This window comes from Rhynchophorus ferrugineus, unplaced genomic scaffold (assembly GCF_030347505.1).
Source record: "Rhynchophorus ferrugineus isolate W39M unplaced genomic scaffold, kcgeb_rfMv2 rfM3, whole genome shotgun sequence".
NCBI classification, from domain to species: Eukaryota; Metazoa; Arthropoda; class Insecta; order Coleoptera; family Curculionidae; genus Rhynchophorus; species Rhynchophorus ferrugineus.
This window is the reverse complement of record NW_027472582.1, coordinates 37,433,375-37,440,795: the sequence shown is the minus strand read 5'-3', so window position 1 is coordinate 37,440,795 and position 7,421 is coordinate 37,433,375. Positions and strand designations below refer to the sequence as shown.

Sequence of the window (7,421 nt, the reverse complement as noted above, 5' to 3'; positions counted from 1 at the left end):
GTGAACGTGCATTAAGGTCTCCCATTATGATTTTGGGGCTTGGTAATTGAGTTATAATATTATTAAAGTTCGTTATGTCCACATTCGCTGATGGAGACAGATATAGGTTACATAGTGTTATATTTATTCCTACTAGATGTGTTCTGATTGCCATCGCTTCCAGTTCTGTTACTATGTTCACCTCCAGAAGGACCTGCACAATTGTTTCTGTCTCATCTTATCATTTTATAGCCACGTATCTGAATGGGATCAGTAGGGGATAAGTTGGTCTCTTGGTGAAAGACTATCGATGGCTTGTATAGGCCCAAGATTATTTGAAGCTCTTTCTGCTTCCTTTTTAATCCGTTAATATTCCACTGAATAATGATGGACATTATGGACGTTGTTATAATGTTTCTATGTCCATATCGTTCCAGGATCTATTTTTTTGTACTTAATTTTGAGTGATTTTTTTTTGTGGTATGTGTTTTTTTTGCTTAGTGGCGGGGAGCCACGCGAGGATCCAGGCATGGGGTTCCGACTGTTTTGGAAACAGTCTGTGTTTTTTACCCTTGTCAGGTTGCTTAGAATGGGTATCTACTCTCCGTTGGGATGAAGATCGGGACGAACGGGAGTGGGGGATGGTAGTAGGATGGGAAAGAAATCGATCCCCCCACCCGAGGCAACCCGGGCCGGTGAATATCTTTGGTGTGATGGAAAGGGGCTCCTTGATGTGTTGCCAATGTACTTTCAATAGGGGTTTTATCCTTAGTTGTGAGAGCCCTACGAGTGGAGGTGGATGATTTCAATATAGGTGCTGCCTTAGGTTCATATTTGTCCATATTACATTGGATGGCTATGGTAATATAAGTCTTTTTGACAACATTGGCAAAGTTCAACTGTGTTTTTCCTCGTTGCTGCTTAGCTAAATTTCTGGCTATAAAATATGAGATTTTTTCCTGTACCTTAATTCTTTGTATCAAAAATTCTTCTTTATAAACAGGGCATCCCCTATATCTAGGAGAGTGCTCCTGTCCAAAATTTACAAAATGAGGCGGTGGAGAACATTAATTTTCATCATGCGCATTTTTTCCCACAGAAGGGACAAGTAGTTGCGTACGTGCAGTTAATAGAAACATGTCCAAATCTCTGACACTGATAACATCTCATTGGATTTGGAATATAATGCCTAACTCTCAGACTAAGATATCCCACTTTGATCCTATCGGGTATACGATCCTTTCTGAAGGTAAGGATGAAACTGTTGGTTTCTGTGTTATCTCCATTCCTTCCCGAAACAATCCGCTTAACCGATTTTTCTCCATGCGATAAAAGACCCTGCAAAATGTCTTCATCCGGACACATTTCCTGCGTATATCTGTTTAAAAATTCTATCTTGCTCCTGGGTCTTGTTAGATCTATATTCTGGGTGCCAGTAGTAGTTATCTGCATTCCGAACTGGTCACCTAACGGAACTGCTGCGCAATCGAAGGCTAACGGTCGAGCGGGGCCTGCGCGACCACCCACGGTCTCGACCGGTACTATGGTTCCAAATCCCTGCACCGTAATTTGATTTTCTATTTTATGTACTTCCATAATTTATAGAAAAGGACATAGAACATGCACGGAACGTCACAAAAACACCACACAACTGGGGCCCCGGAGTCGTAACGCCCGTACTATGGCTGCGACACATAAGCCTTGGTCAACACTTCACAACCACAGCCCCCGGTATTTTAAATATTGCTTTTAACATTTATTCTTTAAAATATTAAAAATTCACCACTGATAGATAGACGCCAACTGTCAACTTCATCTAAACTAAGTGGAAATTTACGTTTTATAAAAGCGTTGTAAAAATATCTTTTTTTCATTTTAATTTTTTTTAATTCAACCAATCCAATCCAACAAATCCCATCTCTATAATAGTTTACCAGAATATACTACTGTAAAAAACCTTTCGTTTGATCAACAATGCTTTTAGCGAAAACGAAGAGCCTAAGACGAAATGTATCTAAATGTGCCTATTAAGTTGGATTTTGAAAAAAACATTATTAATTATTTTAATTTGCATATTTGCACATGATTTCTAAAGGATAATACAATCATATTCTGAGTTAATTGTTTTTTTAATTATTTTTGCATCCAAAAAATCACAGGCAAATAGTTTTTGGTTCAAAGCAAATTCTGCCTGAGGCGAATAGCCGTAATTACAATACTCCCTAACCTATTGTTTTGATTGATAGTTAAAAAGAATATATTGAGATGACTGATTATTCAAGTTTTAATTCTTTAAATTTGTTGTAATTTTGAGTTTTAATCTAATATTTTGAGGGTCAATATTTATAATTCTGGCGTTGGTAGAACTAACTTCTTGAATATAATTATTTAATTTTTAAATCTATCTTACCAGCTTCTATATTAAATCTGATCTTCTCTTTTCTTTTAATATACCACCCACTTTTACCCAAAATGTATTGTCCATTTAATGACTGAAAAGCCTTAGAGTTTTAATGAATGCCACTTCTTGGTCTCGAAGTCGGTCTTCGTTGCTTACACCTTACCTTATTCTGAAGACCCTGCAGTTATATTCAACACGTTCATATTGGTTTAACCATCGAAGTAATCTTTTATCACAGTTACAGACATATCACAGTTCAAGATTAACTGAAATTAATAAACAATAAAGTAAGTTTTATTCAATAGTCTGACAATTTATGGACATAAATAAATACAATTTAAAGTTGAGTACATGAAGGTGAATGAAATCAAATCTATTAACGTGACATTTACATTGCATAAAGAAACGTGCTTTCCCATAAAAATAAATAACTGCCTACTTTCACAATCTGAAGAAGGTAAATGTGTCGCAATGCACTTGTATCGATCTTGATATAATGAAAACACAAATAAAATCAACTTGAACTTAATCTGGAAATGATAGTGATTGAAACATAGCGTTTAAAGCTTTAATATCAACGGTCGAATGTGGTGTTTTACGGTATCTTGTGTATATGTTATTCTAGCAAAAGTTTGTTTTTTACTTGCATTAACTTATTTCAATAAGAAATAGTTCCTTATATTGCAGAAGTAATATCATTAAGAAATAATAATAAAATGTAGCAATTAAAAACATCCAAAAATAATTATTACTTTAATTAGTTCTTTGCTCAAATAACAATTTGTAAGAAATAAAATTACAAAATTGGAGATTTTTCGTTCCGCTTGACATTTTTTAATATGAGGAAGTGACATTTATTTTATTTTCAATATTATTTAACCAATTTAATGACTAGTATTTACTAGTTTAACAATGTGCTTTTCATAATGTTATATACAGTAACTTTTGATCATTCTACATTTTCTACATTTCTAAAAGTACTATGATATCTTCAGTTGTGTCCAGTATGTGTATATTGATCCTATAATAATATATTAGGACGACTAATATGTTCTATATATATACATACATGTATGTATATAACTATGTGCTATGTGCCAATGGTAATTTCAAATCGTATTCTAATTGTGGTCGAGTAAATATTCTTTCGAGTTTAAACCAAGAATAGAGCTGAAATATGCAGCGATTTTTTGTGATACACAAGGTTGTCAACCTTTAAAAATATAATAGTTGTTTCCAAATTCTGTCGTTTGGCGCAACGCATGATGTGTGCAGAAGAATTACATGACCACGCTAAAGGTATTGTACCATGAAAGCTATTTGATAACGTTCAAATTTGTATCAGAAAAAAGTTAACAAAATTCGAAACAATTACAGATATCAAAACAATATTACTTTTTTGGAGCGCTGTTACCATTAGCAGATGCATATCATCAATGCTTACCAATTTATGTTATGGGCAATACGGTTGTGAAAATTTATAGACATTGTGCTCATAATCCAACAGTGAAGCAAGCTGTTGTCCAAGAACATTAAACATTTGTTTATCAAAACAACTATTTAGCCAAAAAGTTTAAAATAACATCCGATTGGATTCCATCTCTCATAATATTAATATCAGACCTAAGAAAACACCTGAGGGTGTGCACGTAAGGAGGTTTTATTCACCGACAAACGACGAAGAGGCTATTGTTACTGTCGGAGAAAATTTGCAAGATAGATCTCGAGATTATGATATGAAAATCATCGGGTCCTCTAGTCTGAAATAAATATTGCCGTCAAATATTCATATATCTTCTTAAAATCATCTTGCAGAACAAATTATCTAATTACTGTAATAGCTTAGTCTTTAGGAAAAACATGAATGTGAAAAAATCCGTTTATCTGTTGTACTTTACATACATTTTTAACAAAACTTTATTGCATCTCAATTTTCTTTTGTATTTTGTAGAATAATGCAAATGACTAAAGCAGACATACGTTATTTCTAAAATAGATGATTATGCGACGGGTTTTCTTCTGGTTGATTGATGTTTTGACCAAAAATTCCTTGTAGTAAGTCAAATATTTACCTGTCGTATCGTTCACTAACCGGACTTGGGTTACACAACGCAATTGGTTAATATGTACCGCAAACAGTTGAAAAATAAACATTTCAACACGGATTTGCGTGCCAATATATTCAGGGATTTATTTGCAAACCCATCGTCAATGTCACCTACCTGGGAGAAAAATCCATTATTGGTTGTATTACTTGTCATGTATTTGAATAGGAATAAGGTAATATGCTAAAATTATTAAGAGATTTAACTGAATCTTTGGTCATTAATATGAGGAGAGAGAATCGAAAATACATTTTTTTTATTAATAATAATATATTCTATTCGAGTACTTTTAAAATTTTTCTTTTACTTTCTGAATTTGAAAAAATCTGTTGACGAGGTAGATTAATTATTGTAGGAGCTTATGGTATCTTATGTGGAACAAGTGGTTCCAAAACCTTATTAATTTGGCGAAAATGTGCGAAAACACGAACTGAGCCATTTATTGGTTTTTCCATTTCATTCGTTTTAAAAGATTGTTAAAAATTAAAAGCCTATGCTTATATTTGTTTTGCGTATTTGTACTTTGTTTAGTAATAACACTATGGGGCTCACGGATACTATTCATGGTTAATGAACCTATATACTAGTTTTTTATAAAGCGCTTTCGATGGCAGGTGAAGTACCAGAATTTTTACCCCTATTTATGCAGGAGCATAATAGATTTGGCTAGTGCGTTTTGATGCAGAACAGTGATCTTACGTTATCAAAATTTAAGATATCCAAACTTCGTAATGTTGCCGAAACAAAAATAATGTTATCAAATACTAAAAGCTAATTATATAGCAAAAATAGTTTGTAGCTGAAGTTGTTTTTTAATATATACTGGAGCCCTAATCTACCTAATAGACAATTATATATCCCTGTAATGTTTTTAACTTTAATTAGAGAGCATATTTAACTTTTTGTGTTTAATTCTTCTTTCCTTCGTTGCGGTGTTTATCTGTCACTATTTTTCTCATTAGCTTCTGCTACTACGCCTGTACATTTTTCTTGATAAAATTATATTTAATCGCTACATTCTCCCTAATGCATATGCCATATTTGCAGTTACAGTTGGTATTCATTCTTTCTTTATTTATTCTGACCAAATGCTGATGTATATTCTGACCGTTTGTACACATATCTAAGCATAGAATAAAGAAACCTAGAAACGCATCTCCTATGTTAAAATAGGTTCTAAGTTTCACTCGGAATCTTCGCGTGAGGGCGCTTGCGCATGCGCCGTATGACAGTTAGTTACGGCGGGAAATTTAAAAATGTTTAGCGGGAATTTTAAAAACTTGAGGGGGAAATTTAAAAAAATTCTTTTAGTTTTACTGGGAAAATAAAAAAACAAATATATTTAAATATATTCTATTTATATATTACAATTACATTAATTTTCCATGACCATAAAGACATTAATATAATCACAGAGATATCTCCACTACCCAAAACACGTAATCTAGTGATATTATCTTCTCTCTAATATTTAAAACAAACCTAAAACAAACATTAAAATAAAATAATATAACTATTAGTGGTTCTGTTGTAATATTTTTAGAATCAACTAAATTAACAACCTACCTAAATTGAGGTACATTTTATCAAATATGACAACTGCAGTTCGGTCTATACAGTCAAGTTTCTGAACTAAAGACCAAAATTAGAGGTTACTACTCCAGCAGCAAAAAGGAACCTTATACAGTATTTGCATTAATGTTCTTCTAGAAGGCAAGAAGAATATCTTCGATAACAGTTTATATCCTCTGCCATTGCATTTCAATAAGAATAAAGCCTTTAGTTTTTCATCCAACCTGAAACGAAGCTGATGGGATAGGCTGAGTTATCTGTAAATGAACATATAAATTTCAAATTACTTACTATTTAAATTACTAGTAGGAATTACATCTTGTTTCAGCCATGGCTTTCCACATTTTGGTCTATAGTCTTCCTCTTTAAAATGATTAAAGCATTCCTGGGCCTACATAGGAGATCACAAGAGATCCCCTTAAGGTTTTCTTTTTATTACATTAATAAATTAAAATACACAGAATAATCTAAAGTAATTGTCAAATATGTATAAAAATACATACCGAAAAACTTGACGTAAATAAACAACACAAATTATATCACCTAAAAATGGCAGTTAACTGCTTAGGTTAGAATTATTAATACCGAGGCCGAACGAGAGATAAACGGGAGTAACGGGGATTTCGAAAAGTTTAAATGTGGGACCCGATTTTTCCATATAAATTTCACTTCTAAATTTCTTTATTCTATGTATCTAAGTACAAAAGTCTTTCAAAATGGATTTCTATAGTTATCTCATATTAATCTATTTATCTTTAGTTGTTTCCGCTGGAATCCGGGCAAAACGTATTGTTGTTATTGCCTTTATCCCATTTCGACCTGCATGTCCATTGTAGTAACTTTTTATCAATTCGATTAGATTGAATGTGCAATGATACTGATTTTCAAATCTGAGCAAAAAATATTGTCAATTACGCCAAGGTAATCGCCCTTGGACTTGGAGAAAAATATTAACCCTGTTCCATGAATAAAACCATTCTAGTTTCCAGCATGGCACATCTGCAATGAATTATTAAAAATATTATGACTAACAAAGCTTAATCAAATGTTGTTCTAACTTTAACGCTTTTCCATAAGCATCTGTTGTCTTTTTATTAGCGTCTTACCAAGAGTGGCCCAATGTACCATTTTGAAATATCCATATCTTGTCTAGATATTCAAATTGAAATAAAAAATCTTCCTTAATTTTATTTTATTCTGTAAACTGTAATCTTTTAAAACCAATGTCTGGAAGTTACATAAAACTTATATGTGGGTTTTCTTTACATTTATGTAAATCGTATTTTTCCTAACAGTGTATAAAAGGATGGCTTACCTTAAAGAAAAAGTCCCAAAGTGTCTGCCGTATCCCTACATTTTCTATG

General features: G+C 32.7%; 1 long non-coding RNA gene across 1 annotated transcript; it reads right to left on the bottom strand.

Moving 5' to 3' along the window:
* Positions 1–5,822: 5,822 nt before the first annotated feature.
* LOC143194077 (uncharacterized) lies at positions 5,823–6,298 on the bottom strand. The gene is made up of 2 exons (XR_013005180.1): positions 6,052–6,298; positions 5,823–5,967 (listed from the first exon to the last, which is right to left on the bottom strand). It is a non-coding gene; the product is annotated as an uncharacterized LOC143194077 (long non-coding RNA).
* Between the last annotated feature and the right edge of the window lie 1,123 nt (positions 6,299–7,421).